At 32.9% G+C, this 15685-nt stretch overlaps 1 pseudogene; it reads left to right on the top strand.

Annotated features, from left to right (window-relative positions):
* Positions 1–2179, top strand: part of LOC126025840 (acidic leucine-rich nuclear phosphoprotein 32 family member B-like) — a 71087-nt pseudogene extending 68908 nt beyond the window's left edge.
* The last annotated feature ends 13506 nt before the right edge of the window (positions 2180–15685 follow it).

The raw sequence follows: 15685 nt of genomic DNA, 5'->3' as shown, positions 1-15685 counted from the left end.
GATTATTTGGATGATAATTACAAAAAATCACTAGAAAGAAATATTTTACTTATCCATGTATTTTAATGTTTTTTTTAATTTTGAGTTGTATTAAACCTAAGGTTAAAGTTAACAATGTATATATTTATTTAATAATTTTATAAACTATTACATTTCTGTGGCTATAACAATAAATAAGCAAGTGCACTAATTACACAATGACTATACTAGTGATATCAATAGACATAAAATAAAACATATGGGGCTGGAGATATTGCACAGAAGTAGAGCATTTACCTTGAACACAGCTAACCCAGAATGGAACCTAGTTGGATTCCTGATATCCCATATGGTCCCTAAAGCCTGCCAGAAAAAATTTCTGAGTGCAAAGCCATGAGTAACTCCTGAGCATCTCTAGGTGTGGACCCAAAAAAGAAAATAAAAATAATTACAGCCATTAGCTTAGTCATATATCAGTTTAGGGATTGAGCATAGTGTTTAGAAACCCATCTGTTTGTATGATAAATGTTGAAGTTGATACTTGTATATGTCATGATAAAACACTTAATATGAAGTAAAATAAAGATTATTGAATGGCAAAAATGCTCCCATGTGAAGACACTAAGTTCTACTATTAATATTTATAAATGATAACTGATCAAATATACCATATATACTTGAGTATAAGCCAACCCTAGTATAAACCTTTCCCCTAATTTTACTCTAAAAACTGGGAAAATCTAGTGTCATGAGTATAAGCTTAGGTGGAAAATGCAGCAGCCACTGATGAAATTTCAAAAATAAAAATATATACCCAAAATAATTACAATAATTGAGAAATCAGTAGGTGAAATGTTTTTCAATATTTATTACTAAAAGGCCCTGTAAAGTAGCAACAATAACTTTAAAACTTTAAATAAAGTGCAGAAAACCATAATAAAGCAAGTAATCAAGCTAAATCACAAAGGTTAAAATCCTTCAAAACTGAATTCCTCCTCTTCATCATCTGTATGTCTAAACAGAGCTTCAGCTGTATCTGATGTGAGGTATCAACATAGACATTGTAATCACCACTGTTTGCAGATATCATCATCATTTCCATAGGTCTCATACAAGCACAGAATATTGTGGGTTAAATAGTTCAGTGGCATACAGTTCAGTTCAGCCACCTACCTCTTCAGTTCAACCACAACTTGTGGACTAGGCTGAAGCACCGCCACTTCCAGCAGATGGCAGAAGACGAATAGAGACTACCTACATTTGATTTAGTATGTGCACCGAATCACCCAAATCAAATAAACTGTATGACCTAGTATTATTAGCCAAGTTCGGAATTTTCAGCACAAATTTTGTGATGCAAAACTCAGCTTATACTTAAATATATGTAGTAAGCATTATTAATAATTAATGAAAATAAAATAATGTCTGTAGAAATTGCTAAAATAATGTGTAAAATAAGTTAGGTCTTGAGCTGAAATTAAATTTATATCTGCAAATAATAATGTGGTTTTTAAGTTAGGTTTTGAGCTTAAATTAAATTTATATGTTTAAATAATGAATCATTTTTTATTCTTTGCTTCTTAATTTCCACAATTACTTCAATACTCATGCATTGTCTCATTTCATGTACAGCTTTATCATTCCTTTTCAATAAGTTGTAAACTTGTTAAATGTGTTTCCATCACAATATTATATGGAGTAAATCTTACACATCTAAACTTAAGTGGAAATAAGCTGAAAGATATCAGCACCTTAGAACCTTTGAAAATGTTGGGGTATCTGAGAAGCTTGGATCTGTTTAACTAGGAATTTACTAACTTGAATGACTACTGAGAGAGTATCTTTAACCTCTAGCCCCAGCTGACCAATCTTAATAGTTATGACCGAGATGATAGACAAGCTCCTGATTCAGACACTGAGGTAGATGGTGGAGATGAAAAGGAGGAGGATGAAGAGGACTGGAATGTGAGATGAGTTTGATGATGAAGATGATGACAATGAAGATGTAGAAGGGAATAAAGATGAAAATGAAGTCATTAGAGAGGAAAAAGAATTCGGGCAAGATGGAGTAGTTGTTGAAGAAAATGAGGATGAGGATGAAGATGAGGATGAAGAGGAAGAGAAGTAAGAAAGCTGGAAAGGTGAAAAGAGGAAGAGAGAAACAGATGATGAAGGAGAAAATGATTACGATCCTTTTTAAACTGCAAAAACAGAACTATTCAGTATTGGTTGGACAGCTCGCAGGGAGTTTTGGTAGCTGTTCTAAAAAAAGTAAAAGTCGCTATGATCAAGAAACAATAAAAAAAATCGCTTAAACACCCAGATACCCACTTACCCAAAGAACCAAAGTATATTTCTATGACATTCTGCTTTCCTTCACTTAGACCCTGTTGGAAATCCACAACCAGGCTTTGGGATTATATCCCAGCAAAATTGTCAGAAAAAAGTTGTTAGGTTTTGTGTAATATTCTTGCTGTAATGAGGCTAGCTGTGTGTATGGGGCATCCACCCATGTCTGCCAGTTACATGGAGATAGCAACAACATTTTTAGTTTCTGTACAACAGGAAAAGCTTTGTAACTAAAATCTTAACATTAAAAAAATAAACTAAAATTGTATTCATATGTTACTGAAAAATAAAAGTGTAACTATACGTATGAAATTTCTAGCACAGAAACTCATATAAGTATTCTATTAAAACCCAATGCACATCCATTGGTTTTGTGATAATTTTAATTACTGCACATTTTCAGATGTTGTAGACTATTTGAACCATTAGTTATAATAAAATATCCATTGTGACATCTTAAATAATTTTCAATGTTATCCTATTTATTATTTTTTCAATTGTGTTATGACATCAGAATCCTATTTAAAAATATATAAATTAAAGTAGACATTGTCAAGCAATACATGAACAATGTCATTATTTAATATCTCTAATGTTGGCATACTTTGTAAGTTTCAAATGAATGACTTCAAATTTAAACTCAAATATTTTAATGTCCTGGGCTGCAAGAGGACATTTTTTTTAAATGTTCCATTCTAAATTGCAATTAATTTTTTTTATCCCTTTGAACACATTTTAGTATGTTTCTTTTTACTTTGATTAAACTGCATAATTCAAATATTAAATGAAACTGTGCAACCTCAACTAATTGAAAAATGAGTGGGCTGATTACAAAATATGAAGACATACTTGAAATTAGAGTTCTGCTCTAAATCCATATTTATTTTTAAATATCATTAAACATTATATTTTTATAAATCTTAGCTAAAGGGTATTTTCTACATTATGAATAACTATCTCAAGAACAGTAGGACAGCTAAATAGTTCCTGTCAACGTTTTCTCAGTACACTTTTCTTTGATATCTATCTTTCTTACCTAGAATAAAATATATTCCTTTTCTTTATGAACACTGCTTATAGAAAAATGGTCAACTTAAACTTACCTTTTTAAGTATACTATTTTATTAGGTAAATTGAATGTTAATATTAGATTAGATTTTGATTGAACTGTTTATTTCAAAAAGCCTAACTTTTGGGGCCTATGACATAGCACAGTACGTAGGGTGTTTGCCTTACATGTGGCTGACCAGGGTTAGATCCCCAGAATCCCCTATGATCCCCAAAGCCTGGAGTAAGCTTTCTCTGCACAGATCCAGGAGAGTAATCCCTGAGCACCATCGGGTGAGTCCAAAGCCAAAAAAAAAAAAAAAGTAGGGGAGAGCAGAGAGATAGCACAGCTGCAGGGCGTTAGTCTTGTATGCAGCCAACCCATGAGATGGATTGTCTGCACCCCATATGGTCTCCAAAGATTGTCAGAGGCAAATTTCGGAGTACAGAGCCAGGAGTAACCTCTGAACGCCGTCATGTAAAACCCAAAACAACAACAAAACAACAAAATCTTAACATTTTGGAAAATTGTAGATATTGAGAGTAGTGAATTCTGGTGAAAGAATTTGTGTTAGAAATTTTTCCCCTAAAACTTCATCACAATTATATTTTTAACTATGTAATTTAAGATGACTCAATATAAAATAAATAGATAATAATTTTATAAAAATAAACACCTTTAACTGTTGGAACCATAGAGCAAAAAAGGTTCCTGGAGCACAAAGGTTCCTGGCACAACATATTATCCTCCAGCATTTGAACACATAGCTAGGAAGAACCATAGATATCACAAAGAGAAATAAAAAACATTGAATTATTTACAGGTGCATATGTCTGGAGCATAAAAACATTGCAATCTTTTCTGATTATTTTTTATTTCATTGCCATTAAGCAGTTTGCCTATGATATATATATATATACATATATATATATGTATATATGTATGTACGTATGTATATATGTATGTATATATATACATACATATATACATACGTACATACATATATACATATATATGTATATATATATATATATATATATATATATACAATGGTTTTGGGGCCACAACCAGTGACACTCAGGGGTTACTCTTGGCTATGCACTCAGAAATCTCTTCTGTATTGGGGGACCACATGGGACGCCTGATTATCAAACAGCAGTCTGTCAAAGGTTAGTTCATGCAAGGCAAATGTCCTATCACTGTGCCATGCCTATTGCTAATCATTTGACAGTGAAATTGTATGATGTGTATAAATATACCATTGCAAAATGCAATACCAATTTTACTTTTGGTTAAACTTATAAAAATGCAAAAAATATAAAAATTTACTCATAAATTGCCAATATTACAATTCATATTTGTTTAATTGTTTCTAATAACTTTGTTAATTAAATTAGGAGGAATATTCCATTATTGGCATTGAATAACAACCAGTTTCTACCTATTTGTAATTAGAAATCATTTGACATCAAAGATGAATGAATTCAACAAGGCAAGGCTTCATTCATTCATTTGATTTCACTCCAAAATATTTTTTAAAAATTACATAGATTTGCTGTGTTTACCATATGCATCTTATGTTAATTTGGTGATGAGACCTTGATTATCCATGAAACAGTTGCAAATGGGACTTTTTTAATTTTTGTTCTAAAATTTTTGTTTACAATATCTGTTTTTGCATACTTGTTTTTAGAATGATATACTTACACAATGTATATTTATTGTTTTGTGTTGTTTTATAGTGGAACCATTTAGAATTTTGCATTGATATTTCAGGTCACCTGCAAAAAGTGATAGTTTAAATTTCTTTTTTAATTAAGGTTTATTTTATTTTCTTATTTTTGAACAATACGTTAGCTGAGTCTTATCTAGGTTCAACATCCTGGTGCTATTTTTTTCTTATAAGAAATACTTCTGAGAACTCAAGCCTATTCCACTGATCTGAGGGTCTGTCTTTATTCCAATACCATGCTGTTTTAATAACTATTGCTTTGTAGTACAGTTTAAAGTTGGGGAAAGTAATGTCTCCCATTTTCCTTTTCCCTAGGAGTGCTTTAGCTATTCGAGGATGTTTATTGTTCCAGATGAACTTCATAAGTGTTTGATCCACTTCTTTAAAGAATGTCATGTGTATTTTTAAGGGGATCGCATTAAATCTGTATAATGCTTTGGGGAGTATTGCCATTTTAATGATGTTAATCCTGCCAAGCCATGAGCAGGGTAAGTGTTTCCATTTCCGTGTGTCCTCTCTTATTTCTTGGAGCAGGGCTTTATAGTTTTCTTTGTATAGGTCCTTCACGTCTTTGGTCAAGTTGACTCCAAGATATTTGAGTTTGTGTGGCACTATTGTGAATGGGATTGCCTTCCTGACTTCCATCTCTTCCCTATTATTATTGGTGTATAAAAAGGCCATTGATTTCTGTAGGTTGATTTTGTAGCCTGCCACCTTGCTATATGAATCTATTGTTTCTAGAAGCTTTTTGGTAGAGTCTTTAGGGTTTTCTAAGTAGAATATCATGTCATCTGCAAACAATGAGAGCTTGACTTCTTCCTTTCCTATCTGAATTCCCTTGATATCTTTTTCTTGCCTGATCGCTATAGCAAGAACTTCCAGTACTATGTTGAAGAGGAGTGGTGAGAGCGGACAGCCTTGTCTTGTACCTGAATTTAGAGGAAAGGCTTTTAGTTTTTCTCCATTGAGGATAATATTTGCCATTGGCTTGTGGTAGATGGCTTCAACTAGATTGAGAAAGGTCCCTTCCATTCCCATCTTGCTGAGAGTTTTGATCAAGAATGGGTGTTGGACCTTATCAAATGCTTTCTCTGCATCTATTGATATGATCATGTGATTTTTATTTTTCTTGTTGTTGATGTTGTGTATGATGTTAATAGATTTACAGATGTTAAACCATCCTTGCATTCCTGGGATGAAGCCTACTTGGTCGTAGTGTATGATCTTCTTGATGATGCATTGGATCCTATTTGACAGGATTTTGTTGAAGATCTTTGCATCAGCATTCATCAGAAATCCTAAGTGGAGCAGAGAAAATCTCTTCAACAAGTGGTGCTGGCAGAACTGGTTAGCGACTTGCAAAAAAGCGAACATAGACCCCCAGTTAACATCATGTACGAAGGTAAAATCCAAATGGATTAAAGACCTTGATATCAGACCAGATACCATAAGGTATATAGAACAACATGTCGGTAAAACACTCCATGACATTGAGACTAAAGGTATCTTCAAGGAGGAAACTGCACTTTCCAAACAAGTGGAAGCAGAGATTAACAGATGGGAATACATTAAACTGAGAAGATTCTGCACCTCAAAAGAAATAGTGCCCAGGATACAAGAGTCACACACCCAGTGGGATAAACTATTCACCCAACATCCTTCAGATAAGGGGCTAATATCCAAAATATACAGGGCACTGACAGAACTTTACAAAAAAAAAAAAAAAAAACATCTAATCCCATCAAAAAATGGGGAGAAGAAATGAACAGACACTTTGATAAAAAAGAAATACAAATGGCCAAAAGACACATGAAAAAATGCTCCTCGTCACTAATCATCAGAGAGATGCAAATCAAAACAACGATGAGATACCACCTCACACCACAGAGATTGGCGCACATCACAAAGAATGAGAACAATCAGTGCTGGTGGGGATGTGGAGAGAAAGGAACTCTTATCCACTGCTGGTGGGAATGCTGTCTAGTACAGCCTCTATGGAAAGCGATATGGAGGTTTCTTCAAAAACTGGAAATTGAGCTCCCATTCGACCCAGCTATTCCACTCCTAGGGATATACCCTAGGAGCACAAGAATACAATACAAAAACCCCTTCCTCACACCTATATTTATTGCAGCACTATTCACAATAGCCAGGCTCTGGAACCAACCAAGATGCCCTTCAACAGACGAATGGCTAAAGAAACTGTGGTACATATACACAATGGAATACTATGCAGCCATCAGGAGAGATGAAGTCATGAAATTTTCCTATACATGGATGTACATGGAATCTATCATGCTCAGTGAAATAAGTCAGAGGGGGAGAGAGAGACGCAGAATAGTCTCACTCATCTATGGGTTTTAAGAAAAATAAAAGTCATTTTTGTAACAATCCTCAGAGACAATTAGAGGAGAGCTGGAACACCAGCTCACTCCATGAAGCTCACCACAAGAGTGGTGAGCACAGTTATAGAAATAACTACACTGAGAACTACCATAATCAAGTGAATGAATGAGGGAACTGGAAAGCCTGTCTGGAGTGCAGGTGGGGGTGGGGTGGGATGGAGGGAGATTTGGGACTTTGGTGGCGGGAATGTTGCACTGGTGAAGAGGGGTGATCTTTATATGACTGAAACCTTATCACAATCATTTATGTAATCAAGATATTCAAATAAAGAGAAAAAAATTAAAAAAAAAGAACAGTGATGGAACAGAACTTCTAGAACTGTAAAGAAAGACTTCATCCTAGGCTCTATCTTAGGACCTGTGCAAATACAAATATCTCTAGTTTCAGAGACCAGATTTTATTATCCATGACTGAGCGGAAGATTTCCAGACACCACAAAAGGACCTAGGGGAGCATAAAAGATCATGTACGGAGCTTTTAGTTATTTCCATTACAGTATACTTCAAGGGCAGAGAAACCCTGTATTTCTTAGGCAAAAGGAACTCTCTTTCTAATCTCCCCAATATTTAATGTGCCTATTAAAAATAAGCACTAAACTTTAAAAAAAAAAAAAAAGAATTCAGAGCCTTAAAGGATGGCACACGTGAGGAAACCACAACCTATCTTGCTCTCAAAGGTTTTGTGACCTTTTGACTGGGATTTTCTGTGGTTTTCTTTGAAAATAAAGATAGTATTTTAGTAAAAAAAAAAAAAAAAAAGAAAAGAAATACTTCTGTTTCTTCTTTGAGTATGTTGATAATTGTGGGATTGCTGTATATTTATTTTAATTATAACATGTGTTCCTCTAACCTTTTTATAATGTATGTTTTTATCATGAGCAAATTTTTCTTTTCCTATATACTATGATTTTGTTTTTTATTATATTAGATACAGGTGTTATCAAACTTTTCAGTTTAGCAATTGGTTACACAGATCTTTTATATTGAGATTTAATTTATATTTTTACTATAGTTTTTATTTTATTCAATTTTCTAATTAATAATTTTCTTTTTACACTAGAATAATTATTGCTTTATACTGCAGTTTATAAAATTATATTGTTTAATTTGATCTTTATTATTTTTGATATAAGTCCATATTGATGCTGATGTCACTAATAACTGATTTTTTTCTCTATCCCACATGCACTGATAAAAATTTATATATCTTTTAAAGTTTGATTGTTGCATTAGTTATTCAACTTATGTAGTTTAATCCAAAATGTTATTTTTCCACTTCTATGATCAATTATATATTAGCAGTGATATAATGCCAATATTCCTATCTTAATTTAGACTTATTTTATGATCTTGCATGTTGATTAGTCTATAGTATATTATTCTAAGTATGTGTTTGAATTTAGGTTGTCATAGAGTTCTATAATGTCTATTATGATCATGTGTTCAAAAATTCACAATTATTTTATTTTAAAACAGGGGATCTCAAGAAGTGCTCAGATGATCTTATGTCCACCAACAACAATTCTCAATCAACTGTTCAGCTGTTCAGAAGAGAATCTAAATTATGGTGTGGAAGATCTCAAGAAAAAATTCAGTTTTGGCCAACTTTGTATTTGTCTTCTTTAAGTTTCCTTACAGATATTATGTGAGGACTGATTTTTTTTTTAATGTTGACAGTGGATTTTTAAGTCTCCTACAGTCATTATGGTCTATTTGAAATTACTTAAAAATCTTTCACTTAGAGCATATATATTGAAAATTGCATCATTTGATGATAAAATAACAATACAATGTCAATCATTGGCTTTCAGTACCTATGGGATTTTTCTTTCTTTTTATGTTTGCTTGTTTGTTTGCTTTGAATAATTTTTGAAGAGCATACTTCAAAGTGTGAATATAACAGAAGCCATTACAGCTGTGTTTGGTATTAACAACAGAAAAAAATTGTACTTGGGGAAATACACTACCCAGGATTAAACCCAGGGTGTTGCATTCCATATGCAAGATATGTGCAAGATATATGGCTGGAGCGATAGCACAGAGGTGGGGCATTTGGCTTGCACACAGTCGGCCTGAGTTTGATTCAGGGCATCCCATATAGTCCCCAAGTTCAACAGGAGCAGTTTCTGAACTCAGAGTCAGGAGTAACCCCTGAGCGCTGCAGGGTATGGCCCCAAAACCAAAACCACAAACAACCAAATAAAAAAGATATGTGATTACCATCTAGACTCATCCTTACTGATCTTGAAGTGGATTTTGTCTTCTATCAGTACGACTATCTATGCCTGTCTTACCCTATTATCTTTATTTGTTATTTCTCTTTGTTTTGGTCCCATTTTATTGTTAAAGTTTAAATGTTTAAGTTTAATTTATTTACAGCTTTAGTGTTAGATTTTTGTTTCCTTTCATCACATATTTATTTTGCTTTGCTGTTATTTTTGCATGCTTTAGAGCCATACTTGGCAGTGTTCAAGACATCTTTCCTTCTCTGTAATCAGGAATTATTCCTGAAGCTTTTCAGGGGTCATATGTGATACTAAGAACTGAACCCAGGTTGGCTGTACTCAATGCAAATATCTTACCTTCTCTAATATTGTTCCTACTTTAAGATGTAACATTATATGAAATATATATTATTGTATATTAATGATATTATAATTAATACATATAATATATTATAAATTCATTTGATATAGATCTAAATACTTATATAATGTTTCTTTAATTTTTTTTCTAGTCTGTATTCACTGAGATGTCTTTTATTGTTATATTCCATTTGCTTTTTGTTACAAATATCTGCTGTGTTTATTCTTAAGGTTACCATGAAGATCATATCCAAAGTTCTATGCTTGTATGTTATTTTCTTTGTATATTTTTAGCATTTTCACAACTTATGAATGTGGAATATTTCCTTTTATAGAATAGGCTATTATTTTCTTGCATTCTGTTTTGGAACCATGAATTTATTTAACTTTTGTTTGCACATATTTTATCACTCTGAATGGAGATGACAATCTGTTCCTCTGGGGCCATGCTGTAGTGCTCAGTCAAGTGTTGCTAGCGAGTTTCTGGGTCACAGAGAGTTTATTGTATCATTTCAGCTACATTCAGTAGTGTTAAAAACCAGTGAAGTGCTGTGAATAGAACTAGGATTCTTACACATAATTTACGTATGCCTCATCACGTAAGCCATATTTCTTTGTTTGTTTGTTTATGGGCCACACCAGGCAGTTTTCAGGGGTTAATCCTGGCTATGCACTCAGAAATCGCTCCTGGCAGACTCAGGGAACCTGAGCCGGAAATCGAACACAGGACTCTAACAGTTCTGCCATAAATGTTCTATCTCTGTGCTATCACTCCGACCCCTAAGCCACATTTCTTAATTCTCATTTAATAATCACATTTATATGATATAGTTTGGTTATTGATTTACACTTTTTGTAGTATATGGAGTTGTTGTTCTCTTATTCTTTCATCTTAGCCTTTTAAATTTTTTATCTAGGGGCTGGAGCAATAGTACAGTGGAGAGTGCATTTGCCTTGTACTCCAAGCTGGGTTCAATTCCCAACATCCCATAAAATACCTTGAGACTGCCAGGAGTATTTTCTGAGCTCAAAGTCAGGAGTAACCCCTGGATGTACCCCCAAAATGCCCACATTTTTTTCTTCATTAATTTTATTAATTTAAATACTTGACAGCATCTTACTTGCATATGAGACATAATACTGGAATAAAGATAAAAATGATATTGTGTTATAATTGCTATAAAATCTGATAAAACAAAATTATATTATTTTCTCAACTGGGCACATGACAGTTAACAGTTTTCTCAGTGAAATAATATAATATAAAATTTCCCATTGTCATACTAAGAGATATATGAATTATAAATATTACTTTGTGTGCTATTTTACCTTGAGGCAAAATTTTATTTTAAAATTTTAAATTTTTGTGGACCCTTATTTGGTTTTTGGTCTTTAATTTCTCAAGTCCAAAACATTCAATATTCTCAGTAAAATAAGAAATAAATGTATATGTTATTGTTATTCTTAGTTATCTATGTAAATATATATGTGTTAACATCAATAAAATAAACACAACGCAGTTAAACAATTACAAAATTTTGCTATAATATATCTTTTCTTATAAATAATTGGAAACTACAATTTTTTATTTAGTATATGATTTATATATTAATAACATGAAGAGGAACTACCTGAGTATTAATACCTATTAACTTAAGAATATGGTGACTTTATATTACTATGGAACCAATTTTTAATAGATAAATATATCTCAGTTCACAGAAAGTTTGTATTAAAATAATTCTCAGTGTGACAGTATAAGTGTGTCAAATGAAGAGCAAGCTATACATGTACTGACCCCAAGTTTATTTCCTGAAACTCCATCATTCCCCATCGATTAGTGTAATCCTGGTTGAGACCAACCTCTATGGCTCTTCTGGTAGTGTCAAAGGCAGCACCTGGCTTGAATATTGTTTTTCCAAATAGTATGACTATTACTAGGAATGGCCCTATTCTCACTTAACAGTAAGTGGGAAGCCATCCCCAAAAAACAAACTAGTGAATTTTTTTTCTAAAAAAGAATGATATTTTTTATTCTTAGTGCACTTAAATACTGAAATTCAGTGATGCTCAGCGTTTTCTTGGCTCTGTGCTCAGCAATCACTCCTGAGATTGGGATGCTGAAAATGAACTCAGGTTAGTCCTGTGCAAGGCAAATGCCCTACTTGCTGCTGTGCTATCGCTCCAGACATGTTTTCTATAATTTTTATAAAAGAAATTTTATTTTTGCAATTTGTTAAAGATAAAAAATGTCATTTTTTTGTAATTTTTGGGTCACACCCAGCAGTGCTCAGGGGTTACTCCTAGCTTCTTTCTCAGAAATTGCTCCTGGCAGGCACGGGGGACCATATGGGATGCCGGGTTTTGAACCGATGACCTTCTGCATGAAAGGCAAACGCCTTACCTCCATGCTATCGCTCCAGCCCCCAAAAATGTCATCTTTTATAAAAAATCTTTAAATATATATTAGTAAAAATTGTTCAGAAATAGGGAGCTGAATTAATTTAAATAAGAATGATAACAAAACATTTTATGGAAAATATTAAAAACCTTAAAGTATTTTTTCTAAAACTAGCCCAATTGATATTCTGTTGCTTATTTAAGTAATTTATGTAATTAACTTTAATTTGAACTCCACTTTCAATTAATTCAAAATATATTTGAGAGAATTATTTAACTCTTCATGTAGAATGTTAGTTTCATGTAGAACGAGGACTTCATATACTTTAAACAACATAACTATTTAGGTCTAAATATACTTTATTTTTCTGAAAAATTTATATATTTTAAGTGTCAAACATCTGCAGATAAACTATCACCAGGATTTTAACAATTTCCTGATAAAGTGAACATTATATCAGAATGGCCTTTTACGGTTATTTTTGAGCTTATTGTTTCTATATATGCCATTCCCTTTGGTATTTATTTCTTCCATTCAGGTGCTACATTCTGTTTAAGTGTTGTAATTTATGTTCTGTACATTGTGTTACTGCCTTTGGGCAATGTGTACATTTTAATAAACTAAATAAATAAATTCGTTTTGTTTTTCTAATGCCTCTTTCCTGCAAAATTTTTCTAAAAACTCACTGCCTAAAGGAATAGTTGAAACTCTATCTACCAATTCTTGTAAATAACAGAGAAAATTGCAAAATGTTTTATAAAACACAAATATTTAAATTGAAAAATTTGTCATAATTTATTTTGCACATATTCACATTCCAAATATGTAAACTAGAAAGACTTATTGAATAGTAGAAAAAGCAACACAATTTTTTTCAGAAAGCCAGTAAAGGGTAAAAGATTAAAATAAGTAATATATATTTACTTTTTTATGTTTAGCTGACTATTTAAAATCCACTATGAAAAGAGAAGTTTAGATGTGATATTTATAGTACCCTAATGAATAATAAGGCCTCCAATGCCAGACCTACCACTGGATGAAGTGTTCTGAAACACTATCCTCTATTATTCTATTACTGCTAATGTATGACTATCATTAAAAATACAGTATGTATTGAGACTAGAACATATTTTTGTTCTAAAAACCATCTTTATCTGTTAAATTAATAATTAAGCCAATTATTTGATACTGTTTATTTAATCATTGATATTTTTCAGCCTAATATTGCCTAGTGTTTTTTGTATCTTATTTGCTATTTTCCTCCTTGTTAAATGCTTATTGAATTAGAACAACTATTGATTTGCTAATCAATATATCGGATTCAAATACTAAATAAAGTTTAAAATGCAAAAGAAAAAATATAGATACTACTAAAAAAATTAAAAAGCATGACAAAGTTGAAAAATGTACTCTATTAAATGAAAGGATAAAACTCCCACTAAAAGGGACCAGAGTGATAGCACAATGGTAAGGAGTTTGCCTTGCAAACAACCGATCTACGATGGCAGCCCATTTAGACCTCCTTGTCTGCCAGGAGCAATTTCTGAGCACAGAGCCAGGAGTAACACTGAGTGCTGCCGGGTGTGACCCCAAAACAATACAAAACAAAAATAAACAAACAATAAAGAAATAAAACCAGCTGTAAGAATTATACAAATTCCAATTCCTATAAAATTATCTAGGATAGGGGCCAGAGAAGTGGCCAAGCAGTAAGGCATATGCCTTTCTGTGCTAGCCTAGGACAGTCAGCGGTTCGATCCCCCCCAACAGCCCATATGGTCCCCCAAGCCAGGAGCAATAGCTGAGTCATAGCCAGGAGTAACCCATGAGCTTCACTGGGTGTGCCCCTCCCCCAAAATAGCCAAAAAATAAAAATATTATCCAGGATATTTTTTAAAGACATGTTGAAATGCTACTGAAATCAGGCTAAAGCAATAGCACAGTGAGTAGGCATTAGCCTTTCACAAGACTGACCCATGTTCAATCTCTGGCAAACCATATGCTCACCCAGGCCTGCCAGGAGTGAATTTCTGAGTGCAGAATTAAACTCCTGAGTGCCTTTGAGTGTGTTGATGTGGCAGTAACTATAATAACAAATGAATAGATGAATAATGAAACAAATGCTATTGAAACATACATGGAGAGTAGTAATCATTCAGGGATATCCAAATCATCCTAGGAAGGAAGGTAAGAGCCTTCTCTATCCCTTATTTCAAAATATATGGTAAATTAAATTTAATTAGAACAGTGTGGTATTAGAGTCAGAATAGGCTTTTAGACTCAGGAATAGTACTGAAAGTCTAGAGAAAGATGCTAAGATATACGGACAGTTGGTCTTCGTCAAAAGAAAAAGCAAGGATCAAGAAGCAAGGAACACCTACTCAACTATGACTTTGGTACCATATTTGAAATAGACCAAACTGTTCAATTGGGGAAAAAAAAGTTGAACTTAGGCACTTTTCTAAGAATAGGCACAAAAATAAAGTCAAACTGCATAAAAGGCCATGATATAAGTGCAGAATTTATTATATATATTGAGGTAAACACTTCAGGACACTGAATCTAGAAGTACACTCAGTAAATCAATTTTATTTGTCAAGCTAACAAATAAAAAGATAGATAAATGGTATTATATCATATTAGAAAGTTCTGTATAACTAACTAAATTAAGGCCAGAAAATAAGAACACCAGAGTTTATAAGAAAATATTTGCCCGCCACTCATCTGATAAAGGTTAATAGACAAAGTGTATAAAGTGTTGGTAGAATTATAAAATACACAGACATCAATAAGTAGGGCAAGATATGCACACAAACTTTCTCAAAGAAGACATAAAGACCATAAGGTATATGATAAAATTCTCTAATAATTTTTAACAGGGACATAAAATTCATAGCAATATTGAGACTTTATTTGACACCAATAAAAGCACCATGATTACAAACATGTTAAAATTTTTTAAAAGATTGATTTTTATTCATTTTTTTTCTTTCTTTTCTTTTCTTTATTTTTTTTCCATTTCTTTTTATTCAGTGCATATTTGGTCAGACATTTCGGTTTTTTTCTGGGTCACACCTGACAGCACTCAGGGGTTACTCCAGCCTCTGTGCTCAAAAATTGCTCCTGGCATGCGGTGGGGACCTATAGGTTGCCAGGGATTGAACCTGATGTGAATCAGATTGGCCG

Source organism: Suncus etruscus, chromosome 13 (genome assembly GCF_024139225.1).
Source record: "Suncus etruscus isolate mSunEtr1 chromosome 13, mSunEtr1.pri.cur, whole genome shotgun sequence".
Classification (NCBI taxonomy): Eukaryota; Metazoa; Chordata; class Mammalia; order Eulipotyphla; family Soricidae; genus Suncus; species Suncus etruscus.
Note: the sequence above shows the minus strand (reverse complement) of the source record. Positions and strands in the feature narration are given on the sequence as shown.